The following is a 21,334-nucleotide window of genomic DNA, read 5'->3' as shown; positions in this document are numbered from 1 at the left end:
TTTGAACTGCTAACCTTTTGGTTTGCAGCCGAGCTCTTAACCACTGTGCCACCAGGGCTCCAAATATGTATATAAAGATACAAAAAAAAAAAAAAAAACCCCACTGTCACTGAGTTGATTCCAACTCACAGCGACCCTATAGAACAGAGCAGAACTGCCCCATAGGGTTTCCAAGAATGTAAACCTTTACAGAAGCAGATGGCCACATCTTTCTCCCGTGGAATGGCTGGTGGGTTCGAACTGTCGATATTTCAGTTAGCAGCCGAGTGTTTAGCCACTGTGCCACCAGGGCTCCTTATATATATTACAGTGCTGTTATGTCATCTTTACTTAAAATGCCAATTCCCACTGAAAAATACTTTTTTTCTTTAAATTTTGTTTGTTTTGTTGTTGTTGTTGAGAATATACACAGCAAAATATACAGCAATTCAACAGTCTCTACATGTACAATTTAGTGACAATGATTACATTCTTTGAGTTGTGCAACTGCAGTGCAATGGATAGTTTTTGTGTGGCATTTCTCACCATGGTCATGTAACTCCCCCCCAGGTGACTGGGTGGGAGTGTGCAGATAGGGTTAACTGTGGCCCACAAGGGGACTGGTCAGTTTTACCACCCTGCTGGGCTTGAAATGAGATATCCCAGAGAAAGGAGAGAGAGGATCCTACCATCATCAAGGAAGAACAGCCAGGGGCAGAGAGCACGTCCTTTGGACCCGCGATCACTGCACTGAGAATCTCCCGGACCCAGGAGACACAGAGAGAGCTGTAACACTGAAGACAGTGAGACCTGGCGAGGTGGACCTCCCAGCCCATGAATAGAGAAAGCTGAGTGCCTCTGGGCAGAGGCCAAGGGCCAGGTAGAGGCGTACCTGTGAGCACGGCTGGGAAGAGGCTGTCCTGATGGAAGAACTGTACCCTGAGTGCTCCTGAACGTGAATTGTTAATTGTTATTTCCCTAATAAACCCCATAATCGTCGAGTATTGACTGTGAGTTCTGTGTCGTTACTGCAATGAATTATCCAACCCAGTACAGGGTGCTGTAGGAGGGACGGATGGTGTCAGAGTTGGTAAAGATGGAGGAGAGAGGACACATGTCTGACCTTTGCCTCACAGGAATCAGCCTTGGCTGTTGATCTTGATTCTTCTTTCCCCCTTGTGAAGTTAGAGAAGTCAGACACTGCCCCCATGCTGTTTTTACAGCACCATTTGCATACTCCTTTTCTGAGCTGTTACTTCCTCATTAACATAAATTCACTGTCCCCAAAAGGTTCCCATCCAATCTTCAGAGGTGTTGTCAATTTGATCCCATATAGACAGTTCTTAAAAGAGCATAATGCTCAAGGAGAACTTTTTTACTAGTTAAGCTAAACTACTGTTCAGTTTTAAGATGACTTCAGGGGATATTTTTGATTTAAGGTTCAAAGATCATGTCAGGGCAATACTTTCAGGGGGTTCATCCACTCGCCATGGCTCCAGAAACTCTTGGAGTTGATGAGAATTTGAAATTCTGCCCTACATTTCCCCTCTTTTGATCAGGATTCTTCTATGGAATCTCTGATCAAAATGTTCAGTAATGGTAGCTGGGCACCATCTAGTTCTTCTGGTCTCATGGCAAAGGAGGCAGTAGCTCATGGAGGCAATCAGCCACACATTCCATATCCTCCTCCTATTCCTTACTCTCTTTCTTCTGTTGTTTTGATGAATACAGACCAACTGTTGTGCCTTGGATGGCCGCTTGCAAGCTTTTAAGACCCCAGGCACTATGCAATGAACTAGGAGGTAGAACAGAAGTAAAAAGTATTCTTAACTAACTTCATCATTCCTTGTAAGGTCTAAAATGTAAGACACAAGAGATAAAATATTTGACGTTCAATGAGAAAGAGCCAGCAATGGTGCTAGAAATACAATCTAAATGTCTCTCAATTGTTTTAATGTCTCCTCAGAAACGTGCGCATATTATATGCAGATCTAAGGAAATCTGATTTCTATGCATCTCTACCAGGTGGTTTTGTAGTTTTAGTTCAGTAACAACCTCTATCATCTGTACAACAGGAAAAACAGTACTGTGGCAAAAATGATGTTATACTTACCTGTCTCATTTTCCGCCTGAGCACACAAAACCAAAAAAAAAAAAAAAAAAAAAAACCCAAAATCCAAACCTGCTGCGGTCAAGCTGATTTTAACTCATGGAGACCCTATAGGACACAGCAGAACTGCCCTGTAGGGTTTCCAAGGAGTGGCTGGTGAATTCGAACTGCTGGCCTTTTGGTTAACAGCCAAGTTCTTAATCACTGCACCACCAGAGCTCCCTGAGCACATGAGAAGACTATATTTTCCATCCCCCTTGTAGCTAGGTGGGGTCATGTGACTAGTGCTGGCCAAAGCAATCTGGCTGCAATGATGAATGACACTTCCAGGACTGGCCCCTAAGTTATTCCAAGAGCCTTCAAGCTTGCCCTTTCTTTACTCAATGGCTTGCTGATTTGGTGATTCCAGTGGCAAGCAGGGCCTACAGGACAGCATAATCACAAGATGGGAACTTGGATATCTGAGTCATCCACATGGTTTTCTGTGAGAATGTGAAAAACTTCCATTGTGTTCTGTCATGAGATTTTGGGGTTGTCTGTTTCAGACACAGTAACTTATCTAATCCATCTCAAAGCTGGGAAGTAAAATGAGGTAATAAAATTTAGAGTAGCTTGGGGGGTGGTTTAAAAGGCTATACAAACATGAAGTAGTAGTTGTTGTTAGGTGCCGTCAAGTCGGTTCCAACTCATAGTGACCCTATGTATAACAGAATGAAACACTGCCCGGTCCTGCACCATCCTCACAATTGTTGTTACGCTTGAGCTCATTGTTGCAGCCACTGTGTCAATCCATCTTGTTAAGGGTCTTCCTCTTTTCTGCTGGCCCTCTACTCTACCAAGCATGATGTGCTTCTCTAGGGACTGATCCCTCCTGATAACATGTCCAAAGTATGTGAGACGCAGCTCTCGCCACCCTTGTTTCTAAGGAGCATTCTTGGCTGTACTTCTTCTAAGACAGATTTGTTCGTTCTTTTGGCAGTCCATGGTATGTTCAATATTCTTTGCCAACATCACAATTCAAAGGCATCAGTTCTTCTTTGGTCTTCCTTATTCATCCTCCAGCTTTCACTTGCATACGAGGGGACTGAAAACATCATGGCTTGGGTCAGGCGCACCTTAGTCTTTAAGATGACATCTTTGCTTTACAACACTTTAAAGAGGTCTTTTGCAGCAGATTTGCCCAATGCAATGGGTCTTTTGACTTCCTGACTGCTGCTTCCATGGGTGTTGACTGGGGATCCAAGTAAAATGAAATCCTTGACAACTTCAATCTCTTCTCTATTTGATGTGATGTTGCTTATTGGTCCATTTGTGAGGATTTGTTTTCTTTATGGTGAGGTGTAATCCATACTGAAGGCTGTGGTCTTCGATCTTCATCAGTGAGTGCTTCAAGCCCTCTTCATTTTCAGCAAGCAAGGTTGTGTCATTTGCATATTGCAGGTTGTTAATGTGTCTTCCTCCCATCTTGATACCCCCTTCTTCGTATAGTCCAGCTTCTCGGATTATTTGCTCAGCATACAGATTGAGTAAGTATGGTGAAAGGATACAACCCTGACGCACACCTTTCCTGACTTTAAACCACTCAGTATCCCCTTGTTCTGTTCAAATGATTGTCTCTTGATCTATGTACAGGTTCCTGATGAGCACAATCAAGTGTTCTGGAATTCCCATTCTTCGCAATGTTATCCGTAATTTGTTATGATCCACAGTCGAATGCCTTTGCATAGTCAATAAAACACAGGTAAACATCTTTCTGGTATTCTCTACTTTAACCAGGGTCCATCTGACATCAGCAACGATATCCTCGGTTCCACGTCCTCTTCTGAATTTCTGGCAATTCCCTGTGGACATACTGCTGCAGTTGCTTTTGAAGAACTGGTTGACATTCAATCATTTCAGGAGGTAGCATATGATCAGGAACCAATGGTACTGAAGGAAGAAGTCCAAGCTGCACTGAAGGCACTGGCAAAAAAACAAGGTTCCAGGAACTGACGGAATACCAATTGAGCTGTTTCAACAAACGGAGGCAACACTGGAAGTCCTCACTCATCTGTGCCAAGGAATTTGGAAGGCAGCTACTGGTCAACTGACTGCAAGAGATCTATATTTATGCCCATTCATAAGAAAGGTGATCCAACCAAATGTGGAAATTATCAAAGTAGTGATAAGAGTATATTTTATTGAGTAAAGCATGGACTTTGAAGTCAGAAAGTCTTGGGTTCAAGTTAGGCCTCTGGCACTTACTAGCTGTGTGACATCTTGTTAAATTAGTAAGACTTCATGTTTTCAATTGCAAAATAGAAATAATAATAGTACCCACAGTCCACAGGATTTTTGAGGATTAAATAACATATATAAAGAATCCAGAGAGCGTCTGACATTTAATCATTAGCTATGTTGTTGCATGCTGTCAATTCTGACTGGTAGTAACTCTAAATGACAGAGTAGGACTGCCCCACAGAGTTTCCTAGGCTGTAATCTTTATGGAACAGATCTCCAGGTCTTTTTTGCAGTGGAACAGCCGGTGGGTTTGAATTGCTGACCTTTAGGTTAGCAGGCAAGTGTTTAACCATTGTGCAGCCATGCTCTTTATTAGGTATAACTATCATAAATATCTTAAAAGATGACACAGTGCACTAAACCATTTACTGGATAAAATTGTTTGAAGGATTATCACACTTAAAGTTAGAAATAAAATTAAACAAATGATTGGCTCTAAAACGGCTTTTGTAATGTAAGCAGAATAGTTGGCCACTTAGAATGTTTGGAATACATCCTTATAATACATGAATTTCTCTGGTAAATACATAAGGTTTTTAAATTTTCTTAGTTTATATAGCTATAAACCTACCTCAACTGGTCTCTTTAATATTAAAAATAAAATAACTTCAACTTACTTGTAAGTGATGTTGAAATAATTTCAACTTACTTATAAATGGTGTTGAAATAATTTCAACTTACTTATAAATGGTGTAGGGATTAGCCACTAGGCAAGCTGTTAGTATTAATGTAGACAAGTATCAGTTTCCCACAAGTTTTTTGAAAAATAATGCTTACCAAGACTCAAATATAAATTCTGTATACTATCTTGAGCTCCATCCTTAAGACAGTTTTATGATCTCCCAGAAACAAAAAGTTCAGAAGAAGCTATTCCCCTATGCCACACAGCCTTCCGAAAGACACAATTCTTAAACAGATTCAAAACACATACCTGCCACATTTATGTATGTAGTATTTAAACCTATTCTTGACTGGGAGGTAGAATGGAAGGTGCTTTGTGGTTTTAGTAATACTTATTACAAATAATATTCATTACTCAATCCATTCCAAAAAGTACCCTGCTGCAGAAGGAAAAAGCATTATTCATTCCACTTTCCCAATAAAAAAAGATTTAAAACATTTTGTGTAGCTCATTCTGGGCCCTCTTTGAAAAGAAAGGCAAACAACATACCAGTAGGGAAATGGTAGGGAAAGCATAGAGCAAAACGTCGGGTATAACAGGGTACCCAGAGACATACAAAAAGTTTTAAAATAGGTTTACAAAAGATATTAGGCTGTCAAAATTTTTATCAACTGGTTAAAATACATATTGCTATAGATCAAAAGAAGGGAAACACTGAACTAGTCTGAGATCTTAGCTAAGTCTTCACTTTTTAAAATTTCAATTTCCTTACTTGAAAACCAAGGTAATTAGACCAGATAATTGCTAAAATCCCTTAGAGTTCTAAAAAATTATGATTCTAATATACAAATATACAGTCAGTTTTACTACTCAGAAAAGCCTTAAGGAAGACCACTCTTACTGGTCTAACAGAGACTGGAGAAACCCTGAGTATGGCCTCTGGACTCCCTTTTAACTAAGTACAGAAGTCACTCCTGAGGTTCACCCTTCAGCCACAGATTAGACAGGTCCACAAAACAAAATGAGACTAAATGGGCACACCAACCCGGGGGCAAGGACGAGAAGGAGTGAGGGGACAGGAAAGCCAGTAATGGGGAATACAGGGTTGAGAAGGGGAGTGTTGACATGTCGTGGGGGTAGCAGCCAATGTTACAAAATAATATATGAATGACTTGTTTAATGAGGAACTAATTTGCTCTGTAAACCCTCATCTAAAGTACAATAAAAAAGAAAGAAAAAGAAGACTTAAATGCTAAAAGAGAGTAAGCTTTTTGGGGATAAACGTGTAATTTTTGTTTTAGTTCTTTTTAACATCTCTCAATTCTCTCAAGTGTTGTATACTGTCTTAGTAAAAACCAGTGGAGGGGATATAATCTTTAAATATTGGACTTTACTGAGTTTCACAATTAATCTGAATAATACTTCTAATAGTCCAAATAGCTGAAGTAAGTGTTTGGGTTGATTCTGCCCTAACCCCTTTTTCTGGAAGTTTTTTCTTTTTTAAAATATATAAATTATCAGTAATAGCACCATCCCACTTCTCCAATTTTAGAAGCTCATTTGCCTCTTTCTCCTAAAGAAAATTATGGGCAGTGAGAGGGGAACCTCTGATTAGTTAAATCATTGTGTGTGTGTTTAAGTTATGGTACACACAGATAAGGAGGTAGAGTACAGGCTGGAAGAAGTGTTTGGTAGAGGTCCTAGAAGCTATTTTCAAAATCCTCTTCAAATTACAGCTTAATTTTCAGAAGGAACAATAACATCTCTTGGGACAAGAGGCAGAATAAACAAAAATGTGTCTATTTTCCTTTGGATATGTAGCATTCATATTAGTTCCTCCCTAAACACGTCCCCTCAAAAGAAGATTGAAACTCAAACACAAAGAATATATTTATTAATTTTATAAGGGAAGAAAATAAGTAAGGGAGTATTTTCCAAAGAAATCGAGTAAGAATTACACTTGAGGTAAACAACCATAAAGGTTTACTGTTACAGTTTTCTCATTGAGAATTCAAGTGAAATTATATGCATTAGATATTCAGTCACAGAATTCTGGGAAGCATCAATTTAAGGACCAATTTGAAAAAGCAACAATTAAGAGACAACGTGGATCTTTTGAACAAGTCATGAAGTGTTATGGATTGAATTGTGTCCTCCAAAAAATGTGTGTCAACTTGACTCGGCCATGATTCCCAGTATTGCGTGGTTGTCCTCCATTTTGTAATCTGATGTAATTATCCTATGTGTTGTAAATCCTAACCTTTATGATATTATTAAGGCAGGATTATAGGCAGTTATGTTAATGGGGCAGGACAAAATCTACAGGATTAGGTTTTATCTTGAGTCAATCTCTTTTTGAGATATAAAAGAGAGACGCGAGCAGAGAGGAGAGGGACCTCCTACCACCAAGAAAGAAGCTCTGGAAGCAGAGTGCATCCTTTGGACCCAGGATCCCTGCACTGAGAAACTCCTAGACCCAGGGAAGGATTGATGCCAGACATTCCCCCAGAGCCAACACAGAGAGAAAGCCTTCCCCTGGAGCTGGTGCCCTTAATTTGGACTTCCAGCCTCCTAGACTAAGAGAATAAATTTCTGTTTGTTAAACCCACCCACTTGTGGTATTTCTGTTATAGCAGCACTAGATAACTAAGACCAAAAGAGTCAAAAGGCTATAAACTATGAAGCTAATGAAAAAAGAAGACAGAAGAACTGATGCATTTGAATTGTGGTAACGGTAAAGAATATTAAATATACCATGGACGACCAGAACAAAAATCAGTCATAGAAGAAATACAACTGGAATGCTTCTTAGAAGCAAGGATGGCCAGACCCTATCCCAAGCTAGGCCAGCCTTTCTCCCATAACTTCAATTTTGAACTGAGTGACATTAGTGAGTTTTAATGTTTTATTTGGGGACGTACAAACAAACAGAAAATTAATTTGAAGAAAATGAGGGATGAAGCAGACATGGAGAAAGAACTAAAGACAAGAGGCAAACAAAATCAGATATGCCAAGACAAAAGCTCCTGTATAAGAGAGAACCAGGCAGTGAGTGTGTGAGAGTCAGAAGATGTACAAGATGAGAGGGCAGAGAGATTGAAGTAGGAAGACATACAGTTCTTACAGGTTGTTTCTGCTAGCAAATCCTTAATTACCTCCTGTATACGCCACATGTACCCTCTTCACCTCCCAAGTTTTTAAAATCCTTTTGTACAAGGGCTGCTTTTATATGCTACAACACCTGATCTTGCATCACCTTCATGATTGTCAGTTATGTTTGAGTCTACTGTTGCAGTTATTTTGTCAATCCACCTCACTAGAGTTTCCCTCATATTCTTTGACCTCTACTTTACCAAACATGATGTCCTTTTCTAGTGATATGTCTAAAATAAGTGAGTCAAAATCATGCCATCCTTGCTTCCAAGAAACACTCTGGTTGTACTTCTTCTAAAATTGATTTATTCATTTCATTGGCAGGCCAAGGTATGTTCAGTATTCTTTGCCAACATCACAGTTTGAACGGATCAATTCTTCTGTCCTCATTTTTCACTATCCAACTTTTGCGTGCATATGAGGCAATTGAAAAGTCTACCGTGTGGGTCAAATGCACCTTAGTCATCAAAGTGACAACTTTAAAGAGGTCTTTTGCAGCAGATATGCCCAATGCAATATATCATTAGATTTCCTGACTGCTGCTTCCATGGATGCTGACTAAATCATTGACAACTTCAATTTCTTCTCCATTTATCATGATATTATTTATTGGTCCAGTTGTGAGGATTTTAGTTTTCTACACCTTCAGGTGTAATCCATACTGAAGGTCTTTGACCTTCATCAGTACGTACATCAAGCTGTCTTCATTTTCAGCAAGCAAGGTTATAACATTTGCATATCATAGATTGTTAATGAGTCTTCCTCCAATTCTGATGCCATGTTCTTCTTCATACAGTCCAGTTTCTTGGATAATTTGTTGAGCATACAGATTGAGTAAGTATGGTGAAAGAATACAACCCTGCTGAATGCCTTTTCCAATTCTGAATCAGGCAGTATCCCTTGTTCTATATGAACCACTGCCTTTTGATCCTTTTACAGACTCTGCATAAGCACCATTAAGTGTTCTGAAATTCCCATTCTTCGAAGTGTTATCTATAATTTGTTATGACCCACACATTCAAATGCCTTCATGTACAGAATCACACAGTATGCATTTTTTTTGTGTGTGTCTGGTTTCTTTCACTCAACATCAGACTTGTGAGATTTATCCAGATTGTTGAGCACAGCTGTAGTTTGTTCATTTTCACTGCTAAATAATTTCCCATTGTATGAATATACCACAATTTATTTATTCATTCCACTACTAATGGGCACTTGGGTAGTTTCCAGTTTTAGGCTGCTATGAACATTCTAGAACAAGTCTTTTGGTGACCACATATATGTATTTCTGTTTGATATATACTTAGAAATGGAATTGCTGGGTGATAGGGTTTATTCAGCTTTAGTAGATACTGCTAAAACAGCTTTCTAAAATTGATGGACCGATCTACAATCCTACTATCAGTTTGAAAGTTCCATATACTCCAGTTATTTACTGTTTTCATTGCTGTGAGTTTCCTGAAGGTAAGTTCTTTCTTATTCAACCCTGTATTCTATTTCTGGCACTTAGTACAGACTGACATTGTAGGCAGGTCAACAGTAGTTTGCTGAAAGAAGTTAAAAGGGTACTTTACACAGACTATTACTTTGTTTACTAAAGCCATGTTTCTCACTGGTTATCGTTCAGTTTAGCTCAAGTTCTCAGGATATTTTAATCAGGGGTCAGATTAATGTGTTCTTGTATAATTAAACCTATTTTTTGTAACTTTTTGTTTGTATATAATTTCTGATTTACAGAAAGTTGCAAAAATTGTACAAGGAACTCCCTATGTCCTTTTATCCTATACTTGCTTTATCATTCCCGACTCTTTCTCTCTCCTTCCCTCCCCTCTTGTTTTTTATTTTTAATCACTTAAGAGTAAGTTGAGACATCATATCCATTACTACTGAACATTTCCTAAGAACATTCTCTTATATAACCACAGAACTATCAAAATCAGGGCATTTCAAATTGATATAATACTATTACCTAATGCATAGTCCATATTTTAAATTTTGTCAATTGTCCCAGTAATGTCCTTTATAGCTTTTCCCTCCAGTGCAGGATACAACCCACAATCAATCATTACATTTAGTTGGCATATCTCTTTAGATTCTTCAGTCTAGAACAGTTCCTTAACCTCTGTCTTACTTAACCTTGACATTTTTGAAGAACACAGACCATTTGTTTTATAGAATATTCCTCGATTTGGGTACGCTCAATGTTTTCTCATGATTAGATTCAATTATGCTTTTTTGGCAGGAATTCCACAGAAGTGATGCTGTGTCCTCCTCAGTGCATATTAGGAGACACATGATGTTGGCTTGTCCCAATATTAATGATGTTTTTAATCACAGTTAAGGTGGTTGTGGTGTGATGAGTTACTTAGTATGGCCTTTCTCGCTATGGTCTTGTAACTCCCACCCAGATGATTGGGCAGAGCTGTGCAAGTAAGGTAACTGTGGCCGACCAAGGGGACTGGTCAGTTTTGCCCTAACAGAAAGCCAATTCCAGAGCAGAAAGAAGAGCCCACCACCACCAAGGAAAGAGAGACTGGCAGGAGAGACCTGCAGAAGATGGCGCAGTGGGCTTTGTGGCCCACGGAGCAAGAAAGCTGAGTGCCTATGGACAAAGACTGAGGGCCAGGGAGAAGCCTACGCCTGACCCACGAATTTGGGACTTGCCAGCCTCCACAACTGCGTGAGCCATTTCCTTTATACGGTTTGCGAGTTCTGTGAGACATTGCAGTGAATTAGGGAACTCAAGGACAGGCGGGAGAGTACTGAGGGGAGAGGAAGTAGTTGATGTCAGAGATGATAAATTAGTAACAGCAGCTTGGAAAAGTTGGTCATCTGGGACATCTTTAACCTCCACCTCAGAAACCAGCTTTATGCTGACCCTTATAAAAGAAATTATTTGTTTAGAGGTATCCGCCAGGTCCCTCCCCTGTAAAGTTACTATTTCTCCTTCGTAATTAATACATAGAAGCTTTGAGATTATGTAAATATTCCATTCCTCGTTAAACTTTAATCCAGTAGTGCTGTTCCAACCTTAAAAATCCCTGATTTGGCCCACAGAGGCCACCTTTGGCTGGCTCCGAGTCATTCTGATATATTCTCATCACTCTTTCAGTGCTTCCTTACTTTTTGGAGTAACAAGATGTTCAAGGCTCATCTTGTTCTTTCCCTGCCTCAGCTTGGAATCAACCTTCTCTCCAAAGAGTCCTGATTTGTTTTAGTAGAGAATAGTATTTAGAAACAAAGATCGAGATGCTGAGTGTGCTCACTGCTTCTAGGCACTCTCAGCAGACAGAACTAATAAGTTATATATAAACACACATTCACACTCAATATTTTTAATTGAAATAGAAACTGTACCAGCCTCATTTTAATCAAATTCAACCTCAAATTTTTAACTAGTACTAAGAAATAAGAAGCATCTCAGGTGTAAGTTCCTTGGGGGAACTTAAATCTGAGAACTTAAAATATACTAAAACCAAGGATGTAAGAGTTATTTTATACACAACTCTACTTTTGTTTTAGAGGGCTTCAAAAAATACTTTCTTTGAAGGGTTTTGCCACTTAAAGCAAAAAATTAAAGAACTCAGTGGACTAGATGATTTCCAAGGTGCCATCTAAGTCTAGAACATCCATGATTCCATAATTCTACTTGAATAAAAACATTCTTTAAAGTTTTATAGAGGCTAGTGTGTTGTGATCTACCTCTGGCTCATTTTCTTGCTTACATTCTCAGAATTTCATAAAAAGGCCAATCCTTAACTACTAAAAAAGTTGGCTCTAACACCAGCATTTTTATGATTATTTCTTTCTATAAATATCATCAATTTCAGAGTTGAGTGTAAATGAGACAATTTAACGAGGCAAATATTTGAGAACCTTGAGATCCTTACTGAAGAAATTATCATCTCTCACTTGGAAACTGAAGATATTATTGTCTCCTGTAGTCTCTATGCTTCTGATGGAATACCTTGGCATTGCATACAGAACAAAAATTTTAAAAGACCCTGCTTATGAACTGTTTATTCTCTTCTTTTGTCTTATTCTTCAAGTCTAGTCAGTCACCAAATTGTCTATTGTCTCTGAAATCGCTTCTCCATTTTCCTGTGAACTATTCTGAAATTTATCTAATATAATGTTTCCAAAGTAAAAACTAGCCATGTGTGATATTGAGAAGTTACAAGAAAAAAGTTCTACAGTCAAGCAAATATGATAAATACGATATACAAAACTAAACAAATTAAGACTTCTAAAAGCCTTTAATGCACCATGTGTGCTGACTATCCAAGTAGGTAGTAGGTGTTTTCCAACCACCTTTATTTGGCTGTGGAACCTATCCTTTTAATGAAACTAGTCTTTAATCTAGCCCTTACATTTTATAAGTGAGAAAACTAAAGTATAGAACTGCTCAGCCCAATACATCACCACTAGCAACATGTAACTATTTAGCTTTAAATTAATTAAAATTAAATTCCTTGGTTGCACTAGTCACATTTCAAATGCTCTATACCATATGTGCAGCCCTGGTGGCACTGTGGTTAACAGCTATGGCTGCTAACCAAAAGGCTGGCAGTTCAAATCCACCAGCCGCTCCTTGGAAAACCCAGGGTCAGTTCTAGTCTGTCCTATAGGGTTGCTATGAGTTGGAACTGAGTCTGCTTATCTAAATTCTATTGCTCTTTCAAAACCCAATTTTTATATCTCCACAAATCATTCTAGGTCAGAAATTATAAACACTACTAAAAATTGCTCCTTAGCTTTATATTTTATAGTTAGGTGCTGTCTAGTTGATTCCGACTCACAGCAAGCCCACGTGACAGAGCAGAACTGTCCCCATAGGGTTTTCTTGGCTGTAATCTTTATGGAAGCAGACTGCCAGGTCTTTCTCCTGAGGAACTGCTCAGTGGGTTTGAACCACCAACTTTTCAGTTAGCAGCGAAGTGCTTAACTGTTTGCTCCACAAGGGCTCCTCATAACTTCATATAGATGTACATAATTTTCTAAATATTTTAATGTGACTCTTTGCTATAAAGTGGGATACTGCAAAGGCCTTAAGGCAAGAATGTGCCTGATATGTTCACAGAATATGGCCAAAGGAAAATGAACAAGGTGAAGAATATATGAGATAGGTCAGAATGTAATGAGGTCAGGTTGTGTGGGCTTTTTATAGGCCACTATAAGGACTCTGGAATCCCTGGGTGGTACAGTCAATGCACTCAGCTGCTAACCAAAAGGCTGGGGGTTCAAGTCCACCCAGATGTGCTTGGGAAGAAGGGTCTGGTGATGTACTTCAGAAAAATCAGCCATTGAAAACCCTACAGAGCACAGTTCTACTCTGAAACACATGAGGTCGCCATGAGTCAGGATTGAGTCTATAGCAAATAGTACTGGTATAAGGATTTTGGCTTTTATTCTAAGTCAGATGGAGAAATATTTGAGGCTTCTAAATAGACAGTTTAGACTCCAAGTACAGTTTAAAAGGATCATTCTGGCTATTGTGTCGAGGCCAGATTGTAGGGGTGAAAAGGGGTAGTGGGAAGAATAGTTTAAAAGCTACCACAATAATCTAGGCAAGAGACGATGATGGTTCGTGGTGGTAGCAGTGCAGTTGATGAGAATATATTTTGATGCAAATGCTTTGAAGGTAGAGCTGATAGGCAAATGCAAGAGGATCTTGGCCTGATTAACCAGAAGGCTGAAACTGTTATCAAACGAAATGGGGAAGGCTGTGAAAAGGACAAGTTTTTGAGAGAAGCTAAGGCCAGGAGTTCATTTCATACGTTTAAGTTTGAGATGTCCTTTGTATCTAGGTAGAACTGTATATCCAAATACCTGTTTGATAAGGCTGGAGTTCACAGAAAAAAGTCTGGCCTAGAATTATAAATTTGGGACTTGTTGGTATATGGATGCTATATAAAATCATGAGCATGGATGAAATCACCAATGAAGCAAATGCAGAAGAGTAAGTGTAAGGACTGAGCCCTGTGGCATTCTAACGTTAAGACGTAGAAGAGAAGAGGAAGATGCAGTAAAGAAATGGGAGGTGTATCTTTAAGGATGCAAAAACCTATTAGTCTATCCTCATCAGTATTTTACTCCCTCCCTCCCTGCAATGTAAGCTACACCTTAAAAAGTCAAGAACAAAGAAGGGCAAGTTGGGAGAGAGAGGGGAGAAAAGACAAGAGAAAAAAACAGAATGTGTCTTATAGGATACAATCTATTTCTTAGGCCTATTCAAACTGGAGGGTGTTACCTCTGATATTTCTAAGAAAAAGTAGATACTGTAGTATTAGAATTCTAAAGGAAGAACTGTCTAGTCCATGATAGTCACAATGCATGATATAAAACAAAGATAAGCACAGATCTTTGGTTTACTGAAGGCTTTGACTGTAAGTTTCCTGTGGTTGCCATAACAAATTACCACAAACTGAGTGGCTTTAAGTAACAGAAATGTATTATTCTCTCACAGTTTGGGAGGCTAGATGTACTCTGGGGGCACTAGGGAAGAAGCTGCTGTTTGCCTCTTCCAGCTCCTGGTGGCTGTAGACATTCATGGGCTTGTGGCCTCATCAATTCAATCTCTTCCTCTGTGGTCATATTACCTCCTCTTCTGTCTGTAATCTCCCTCTACTGTTCTCTTAAGGACATCTGTCATTAGATTTACAGCCCACCCAAATCATCCAAGATGATCTCGTTACCTCAAGATTCTTAACTTAATTACATCTGCAAAGACTCTTTTTCCAAATAAGGTAACATTCACAGGGTCTGGGGATTAGGACATGAACATACATCATTTTGGAATGCTACCATTCAACCACTACAATATGGTTTCAGACATTTTTGCTAAGGACATCAGTGTGCTGTGTTTATGCAAAATACCAAAGGACACTTAATGTTCATCTATAATAAAGTAAGTCCCCCTCCCTTTTTTATTTTTTTGATTAAAGGGAATAAGGTGACATCTATTTGATTTGGCTATTATAACGAGAAGTGTCTCAGATGCTTACCAGATAACCACTGCCACCCTTGGTTCAGATAGAAGAATTATAGTCATTGTGCTATGCATCATATACTCTGAGATGACAGGCTTTTCTAAATGGTTATTTTACCTTCTCTACTTACCTACTTACATGTACTAATTCCCACTCCCTCTTTCTAAGGACCTTATTTCATGATTTTAAGGATTTCTATATAAGAAGCCCTGGTTATTCATACAAAAACTGAAGGTTATAGTTCAGGCAGTATTTAAATAGACCAAGGGTTTAAAATTTGGTGCTTAAACCACCCTCGTCAACTCTCCTGATTCTGTATGTTACAAGAGCACCTTGTATTGACTTATTCATTGTAACCGATTCCAACGTGGAAGGTAACATGACACTCCACAAGCAGTAGTCTCACAGGGACTTCTTCCTTTTGTTTTTATACTGAGCCTTGTTAGGACAAGCTGCTAATAATGAAAAGTTCTCTTTTTAACAGTCTTGTCTGAGTAGTTGAGCATTTCAAAGAAATAATTTATCCTAATCCCCAATGAAACAGATGATAGCACATTCCTAGATTAGATTATGTCATTTTATAGACAAGGAAAGACAGTGAGACACAATGTCATTTTTGAGGAGTTGTAAAACTGAGCAAGTCAGGTTTCCTAACTTTCAATTCAACTCAGTAATTCTAGTTTAATGGCATATGCACTTCTGTATTTGGCCTTAAAAGACATGTCAATCAGAAAAAGTCTATCAAAAAGACAAAAGAATTTTTATGGAAAGGAATATGAAATTTCTAGAAGCTATCATATGTCATACAAAATACCCCTAGAGCTAAGCTGTCCCCTTGAAATGTGGACTGAATTATATTGAGCTCTAAATGTAAAATATACACTTAGACTTGGTATGCATAAAAGAATATCGAATCACTCATTAATGCATGTTGACATGATAATATTTTGGATATGTTAGATTAAATAAGATATTAAAATTAATTCCACCTGTTTCTTTTTACTTTTTAAATGTAACTACTAGAAAATCTTAAATTACATATGTGGTTTACATTACATTTCTATTGGACAGCATTGCTGTAGAGAAGGTTATGATATAGATACCTTACATATTATAGGTAACTTACTCAGTTAACAAATACTTATTCAGCACCTATTATTGTCAGGTTCTATGCTAAGTGCTAACACCTTAAGAGTGAACAAAGAGAATAGTCCCTGCCATCACACAGCTTATGTTATCTCCTATACTTCTATTACACACTTCAATTATCTCATTTCAGATAACACATAAAAATAATTTAATTTAGAACAAAAACACTACCATTCTTTTGGGCAAATGCCAATACAGGTAGTCCCTGACTTATGACGTATTCGAGTTACAATGGACTGAACTTACAACCATCTTGTTTTATTTTTTGTACATCTTATCATTAGTAATATGTACTACATACAATGTTGCAGTGTGTAATTTGCTGATGTTATCATTCTCAAATGTTCCCTACAGATCCTCAAAGATTGGATTTATAAACATACTGATAATAAAAGGCAATAATGATGAAAATTAAAAAAAAAAAAAGAGGCGTTTGACTTACGTCAGAACAACTTAACGATGGAGTCATTGGAACGGAACCCCATTGTAAGTTGGGGACTACCTGTACCTGACTTAGAAATCACAAAATACAAATCACCAGCAGATTCATACTAATGGTAGTCTATTTTTGTGATATATTATTATGCTATATGTTTACCTTGAAGCCTAATACTGTAACATTCCCAATAGCTTCTCTTGGTTTCTTGTTCCTTACCTCCTTATGGCCCACCTCTACCACAGTCTCTCTTCAACTGGCAACCTGCCTACTATTCACATTACAACAGGGCTATTTATACTCTCAGGGGTCTCTAGAGGTGAGAGGCTGAAAATGTTAAATGTCCATAATCTTAAGAGGCTAACTCCAGTTTTTTTTGGACCCAAGACTTAATTTTGAAGTTTCTTTTGGGCTTAAATAAACTAGGGTGATTTCCAAGCAGTATTTTGCTTCATAACTCAATGCACAAACTATTTAAGAACTAAAACAACTCTATTAGTTTGTGCTACTGAGGCTTCCAAATAACCAAATTTTTCCCAAATAGGACTTTTAAAACAAATTAACAAATAGTAATTCTCTAGTGAATGATTTTTTATATAAAATACTAAGTAACATGAATAGGAAAAGATATATAAGGCTGTTAAGGCTAAAGGCATAGCTTTCAAGAAAATGCTACAAATTAAAAAAACAATTCTTCAGCTCTTACTGACAACTACAAAGAGCAATACGAGCAAAAACTATTTTATCAAAAGGTGCTAATTTTTCACACTTTAATACAGAAAATATCACTGACATATGATAGCTATCAAGAAACAAGTGAAATATCCAAGTTTTAAGCATTCAAAATGATTTCACTATCTTTTTTGGTTGAAGCCTATGACCATCTGAAATACAGATGTGTTTAGCAAAGGAATATGATCCCTCAGTCTTTAGCTGTGCAGGTGTGGTTATGCACAGATGTTGTTTCCATGTTATGCATCTTCTGTCAGCTAACAACTGACAACCTATGACTTAAGAAAAAAAAATGGCCAAAGAAAATTTAAACTTAGCTTGTGAGTGGAGAAGAAAATAGCCAAAGTATAGAAAATGTAGCTATTCTTCATAAGTAATCAGATTAACATTTTGTAATAGGAGTCAAACCAAAGCCTTTAAGCTAAAGTACTTCATATATGATCATGGATCCTTTCAGACAATCATTAAACAACTACTGTGCTATGATGTTCTGGTTTGCTAAATACTATGCAACGGGCAATCAAACATAAATTTAAAAATGCAACTTTACTTTGGCTTTCAGCTCAAGATGGACTAATTTTTCTCTTGGCCCCAAATGATAAAAGAGTTTAGTCTGTAGGAAACTAGCCTGCATTTGACAACCAGTTGTCACTTGTTAGTAGCATCAGAAAAACAAATAAGCATTCTTTTAAGAATTCCTATATAGCCTTAGTAGAGAAGAAATATAAATAGGCAATTCAGATGAAAATGCAACAAAATTTACCTCCAGCTTACTCTGTGCCCAACACTTGACTAGGGGCTTTTTACATGTTATCACATGTACTTTGTCTTTTTCCTCCCTCTTGGAAAAATCTCAATCCTTGGGGCCCTCCAGCTAAAAAAAGTAGGGAGAGGGAGGGAAAGACATGATTAGAAACCAAAGAAATTCTGAGATAAATTTAAAGTGTTTAGGATAAAAACGAGAACCTGCCAAGATATACAAAAAGAGTCTTTCAAATGTTAAAAAAAAGTTTGCCTTAATTATCCATATTTAATTCCACAGAGCAATCACATAAGAACAAATACTGTCTTTCAATTTGATCCCTTGAGGTGACCCCAAGTGTCTTACATCCACAACTGCGAAAATATTACTTTATAACTTCACCTATGTTCAATTTTTGAGAACCACATTTAATATCCACTAAGATGCTGAAGTACCATCTTTCATCTTAGGTAGAAAATAATACGGTTTCATTTAGTCAAGTAAAAAGGCATGAAAAATTCCGCAACTCCAAAATTTAAAAAATAAACTGCAACACTGGTTCGATGGCAATAACATGGACAGTTCTTCATATAAGCTCTAATGATCAAACGAGACATCCCCCAAATGAAACAACAATATTTCAATTAGCTACTATTTGGAGACTAAGAATTGGGTTGTGTTTCAGTTCTCAAAATAATGTTGCAGTTTTAAAAGTTAACCTTACTGGTGTCCTTCTGTAAGCCAGAAATACTGAAAAAACACAGTAATTATTACTTACCAAATGTAATTTTCTTTCCTTAGAAAGACACCTTGTGACAATATTAAAACTCTCCATCGACACATGAAATTTAAGCTTCAGTTATATTGTATACAGTAATAAAAAAGAGAGAACATTAAGAAGCTGAACATTAAATTACCAAATAAAAAGGTCTTTTTGCAGGGGCAGGGCAGGATTTGGTTTATTAAGACCCAACACTTAATTCTAGATCCTTACCGTGCAATTGCATATAGTAAGGGAGGAACATTCGAAAATAAGAATCAACATAACATCACTGCCATTTTCTAAATAAAGAGGTCTTTAATTTTTAATTCAATTCAGACAGTTGGTTTAAGAGAAGCATGAACAGGCATATACGGTAACAGCTTGAATTATAAACAGAAAGTGGTAAGATGTGCAGTAAGAAAGAGATCACGGCTTAATGGCAAAACTGAAAAAAACTTAGGAATACCGTCAGACTCATATACCCAAAAGGGACAAGGAATCTAGGTTAAACAATGAAACAACAGCCGTGTTCTTACAAAAAAGTAGAATGGAAAACAAAGATCACAAACATTTAAGGCAGGGAAAAGGGTTGCTTTATGCCTCCACTGTTTACCAACATTTAAAACGAGCATTTCCAGCCAACAACTAGGTTGGAAATTTCAGTGCCACTTAAACGCTATCCTTTCCAACGTCAACCTAACAACATTTTCAGTAGTAAATGTTAACAAGAATAAAGCATTGTTCCTATATTTCTATCTTCAAGGACCACGGAAAAAATTAAGTGCTTTCTTTCTCCCATATATAGCCTTAACCACTCTCTCCCCTCTTTTATTTACTGCCCTTGTCGTCGGGCTAATTAACCCTAAACTTCTTTTTCTTCCCATTAATGGAAATGGGAAGAAAGAGCAACGAGAGGGGAATCCAAATGAAAAACAGGAAAGTAGTTGCATTACTTGCTGGGTGAGGGTTCGAAACACCCTAAAGGTTTAGCATTAGAAGCACAGTTCCGGAAGATCCTTATTAACATATACTTTACCCCAATGCTGCACCATTTTGCGGCGTTATTATTATATTCTTTGTTTGTTTTTGAAGGGGGTGGTAGTTCTCCTGGACGAACCTTCCCCGGTGCATGCCTCCCTTTCCCTAGGGCCCCAGGAGGCAGAGGGTGGGGGGCGAGGGCCGGGGCTACGAATTTGCAGCGAGGCCCGAAAATCGGTCGCGTTAGAGCCGATTTCACCCACCAGGAATGCGCTCCGCCCCCGCCGCCTCCCCTCCTCGGCCGCCCTTAGGTTTCGCCTGCTACGATGGCCCCAAAAGTGCTGGGGCGGGGGGGGGGGCCACCTCGCCCGTCACCCTACGGCCGAGCCGGCCGCCGGCTCCACAGACTTCCCAGGCCAGAAGAGGGTTCGGGGCGGATCCCACACTCCGCCTCACCCAACCGGGCGTCCGCTCTGGGGCCAGGCGGGAGACCCGGAACCAGCTCGAGGCCTGACCCCCGGCCCCAACCCCGGGGAAGGGGCGCCTTTCCCACCGAATCCATTTCTGTCCCGGGGAGGGGCGCGAGGGCGGGGGCCGGGCCAGAGGACCTCAGGTCGGAAACAGGAGCCGCCCCTGCCCTCCCGATCCCGGGCGTAATCTCCTCCGGTGCCCACCCGTACCTTCAACTCCACAGAGCGACGGTGGGCGCCGGGTTGCGGGTGATCAGGCCCATCTCCTAGCAGCGGCAGCAGAAGCTGAAGGAAGTTCAGGGGAGGCCCCTCTCAGCTGGGGCGGGGGAAACGGAGGGGAGGGGTTCGGACGGCCACTTTTCCGAACTCCTCCGCAGTTCTGGCTCGACCGCTTCTCTTGGGAACCAGCCCCGCAACTGCCATTCTCCCCCTTCCTCAGCCCCCGCTTTCTCCGCCTCCCCCTCCCACTCCTTCTTCCTGCCCCCGCCCCGCCCCGCCCCGCCCCACTCAGGCGCACCGCCCGCGAGCCTTGCGTCATAGCGTCACGCCCAGCGGGCCTGCCGCGGGCGGTCCTGGGACGTGGTAGTTTCCTCACGCACGTCCTCCCTGCCGCCTCCCGTGAACGCTGCGTCTACATCTCGGGCGGCTCGAAACGCGTCCTTGATGCCTGACCTCAGCGCGGGGTGGTTAGCGGCGCTTGCTCGTATTCTTGCCTGCAGCACTTGCTCCTACTCTTGCCTGCAGCACTCCGCCTCGAGCGGGCCGGGCTATGGGGGTGGTGTCTCCCCACCCACGTCTCCTCCAGGGACAGGTGGGGGTGGCTGGAGCTGCGCCCGAGGTGAAGATGCCGGTCTTTGGGACCCTGGCCCTTGACGTTTCGCACAGCATTATTCATTCCTTTAATGGTCTCACAGTTCACCTGCTTGATTGG

The 21,334-nt window shown here is 39.6% G+C and overlaps 1 protein-coding gene across 4 annotated transcripts in view; it reads right to left on the bottom strand.

The window, feature by feature from the left end:
- Positions 1-20,892, bottom strand: part of RNF19A (ring finger protein 19A, RBR E3 ubiquitin protein ligase) — a 53,859-nt gene extending 32,967 nt beyond the window's left edge. Inside the window, exons 1-2 of one of the 4 annotated variants that reach the window (XM_023726038.1) lie at positions 20,614-20,761; positions 18,214-18,324 (exon numbers count right to left, since the gene is read on the bottom strand). The gene's annotated coding sequence lies outside the window, so the exon portion shown is untranslated. Of the gene's footprint in view, positions 1-18,213; positions 20,240-20,613 lie in introns of those variants that run through there. The other 3 variants (XM_004370731.2, XM_023726039.1, XM_023726037.1) reach the window with 3 other exon arrangements.
- Positions 20,893-21,334: the final 442 nt, after the last annotated feature.

Source organism: Trichechus manatus, unplaced genomic scaffold, assembly GCF_000243295.1.
Source record: "Trichechus manatus latirostris isolate Lorelei unplaced genomic scaffold, TriManLat1.0 scaffold00009, whole genome shotgun sequence".
Lineage (NCBI taxonomy): Eukaryota > Metazoa > Chordata > Mammalia > Sirenia > Trichechidae > Trichechus > Trichechus manatus.
This window is presented reverse-complemented; position numbering and strand designations above follow the sequence as displayed.